The following is a 2,684-nucleotide window of genomic DNA, read 5'->3' on the forward strand; positions in this document are numbered from 1 at the left end:
AAGTCCTTGAGGAGCCGATGGGTCTGGATTCCGCAGTGGCTCAGCAGGTAAGCCTTCTTCATCGCGTCATCCACCACCTTGTGGATGGTGAAGCGGCTCTCCAGCGTGTCCAGCCAGGTGTCCCACAGCGAGGGCTGGGAGAGATCGAAAGCGGGCAGGCTTTCAGTTGCGGTCGCGGTCGCCATTGTGTTGCAGCCACGTGGTGGGGTGGCCTCTGGAACGGCGATGGCGTCGGGAGCGTTGTGGAGGCCGCTGCTGCTCTCGGGGTCAGCAGGGAGCGAAGCGGAGCCGGGAGCTGCGCGATGAGCGGTTGCCGGAGAGCTGGGAAGCGAAGCGGCGTGGTTCCCGGAGGTCTCGGCGTCGGGGCTCGGTGCGGTGCTCGCGTTGGCGTCCGGGTCTTTGTTCATGGGGTCGTGGATCCCATCCTCGTCGCCAGTGAAAAGTATGCAGACGGAGAGTGATTTCAGCTAAGCATACCTTTATTTAGTTCAGGACAAAGACGAAGGGACCAGCTCGCAGGCTGGTTATATATGTTCAGAAAAAACCGCCACCAAGTACACCTAAACACACCCCCTACTCCCGATAGGCTATTTACAGTAACCGGGCGACCATTGGTCTCCCGGCTGAGAAGCTGGCTGAATACATTACACTAGTCCAGCCTCAAATACAGGATAATCCCAAACACAGAGCAATATACATGCATTCAAAATTCCAGGGGTAGCCGTGTTAAGTCTCTGGCAACAAAATCAAATAAGAGACTTGTAGCACTTTAAGGACTTAACTTTCCCCCCATCCTAGCGTAGTTTTTCCGTGCTTTACAGTCCATTTCCTCAGCTCAGAAGCATGCAGTGAGTCCTTGCATTAACAAAAAAAGCTCAGTTGATTTGTGCATATGAATCAATGAAGAAAACACGGTGCGAATGTGAAAGGGTACAGCGGACTCCGTGCACGTGGTTTGTAATGGTTAAAAACATGCACGGAGCCTCTGAAGAAGGCTGAAATAAAACATTATTGGGTCTTCAAAGTGCCAGGAAGGCTTCTGTTTATTTCTGCACTGCGACTCTCCCGGGGGGGGGGGGGAGGACTCCCCACGACCCAGTTAGCGGCTCGATGCAAAACCAGGCGCGCCCGCAGAAAAGCAAGGCAGCCAGCCAGCCAGGTGAAGCCACAGAGGTGGGCAAAGGCGCGTGGACAGACCTCGACCAGGGTGCCCAGACAAAAGCAAACGAACACCGACAGAGAAGATGCCGCCGGCTGTTCGATAAGCTCTGCGCTCTCCGCCATTTTGGATGCTGGCGTGAGGGGGAGCGGCGGCGGCGGCGGCGGCAGAGCGAGAGAGACCGGCCGTGCCACCACTGACGCTGCGCCCTCCCCCGGCCACGAAGAGCGCGCCCCTCCGGCCTCAGGTACTGACAAAGTCTCCCTCTTGGGGGGGGGGGGGGCCGCGAAAGAGGAGAACATTTTGCGTGGGGCTGGGCGGGGAAAGCCACGCCCAGGCGAGGCGACTGCTGACCACTTCCTTCTCTGGCCGCTGCTCGTAAGCAAAAGGTAGAAGGCTACGGGTCCACCTGCTTTTTTCTATTAAATGTACGTTTTATACGTTTTTCCCTGTGTGTGTGTGTATAGATAGATAGATAAATAGATAGAGGAGGGAGCAGAAGTCCATCAGTGGCTATTAGCCACAAGGTATAGATAGGGGCTCTGGGGCAAGGGATGCTCTGTCTTCTTGGTGCTTGGGGGGGGGGGGGTCAACAGTGGGAGGGCTTCTAATGTCCTGGCCCCACTGGTGGACCTCCTGATGGCACCTGGTATTTCTGGCCACTGTGAGACACAGAGTGTTGGACTGGATGGGCCATTGGCCTGATCCAACACTGGCGTCTCTTATGTTCTGATAGGTAGGTAGGTAGGTAGGTAGATAGATGCACACACAAGAAAAATTAGCGCTATCAAAAATGTTACCACATTTTGAAAAGCAAAAAAGAGGACATATTTCCTGACTGACTACTTCAAACAAGTGATCACTATGACAGATCTCATTTTAAATACCCCTGCTATTTCACCTGTGATAATTGCTACTAACTAGGAATATTCCTACCCTTGCAACCCCAACAGAGACCGTTTTCATCAGTTTCCTAAAAAGAGCCCAGAGAGAATAAACACCCACACACAAAAGAGGACATGACCTCTAAAACCGTCTGGTAACCAGTGTTCCCTCTAAGCTGAGTTAGTGTGAGCTAGCTCACAGTTTTTTAGCCTCTGGCTCACAGATTTTTGTCTTTGCTCAGAAAGGGTGGCTCCAGAGCAAAGTAATTCATGCGGTAGCCAAATCACTCTCTCACAACTTTAATGCCAGTTGCTCACAAAGTAGAATTTTTGCTCACAAGACTCCCCAGCTTAGAGGGAACATTACTGGTAACCCTAAGTATCGTAATAAAACAGCCTTCAATCAAAGTGGTCCAATATCTGCCCTAGCTTGTCCTGCTGAGTCTTCTTCCCTAGCCTCCCCTAACCATCAGCCCCACCAATAAATGTAGTTAAAGGAGGTGAGGGGGCCATGTAGCTTAAATGAGGATTGTGGTTATGAGACTCTTTGGGACTCTTACTGTGTGATACTGAACAGTTGCTCCAAGTCTAGTACCATGGAAACTGCTGACAAACTAATTGCACAAATTAAAGCTACACAA

At 52.0% G+C, this 2,684-nt stretch overlaps 1 protein-coding gene across 3 annotated transcripts in view; it reads left to right on the forward strand.

Moving 5' to 3' along the window:
* The first annotated feature begins 1,330 nt into the window (after nt 1-1,330).
* SLC35B3 (solute carrier family 35 (adenosine 3'-phospho 5'-phosphosulfate transporter), member B3) overlaps nt 1,331-2,684 on the forward strand; it is a 25,473-nt gene continuing 24,119 nt past the window's right edge. The window contains exon 1 of one of the 3 annotated variants that reach the window (XM_015422463.1): nt 1,331-1,406. The gene's annotated coding sequence lies outside the window, so the exon portion shown is untranslated. Of the gene's footprint in view, nt 1,407-1,491; nt 1,588-2,684 lie in introns of those variants that run through there. The other 2 variants (XM_015422465.1, XM_015422464.1) reach the window with 2 other exon arrangements.

This window comes from Gekko japonicus, unplaced genomic scaffold (genome assembly GCF_001447785.1).
Source record: "Gekko japonicus isolate JY-2015 unplaced genomic scaffold, Gekko_japonicus_V1.1 scaffold1217, whole genome shotgun sequence".
Lineage (NCBI taxonomy): Eukaryota > Metazoa > Chordata > Lepidosauria > Squamata > Gekkonidae > Gekko > Gekko japonicus.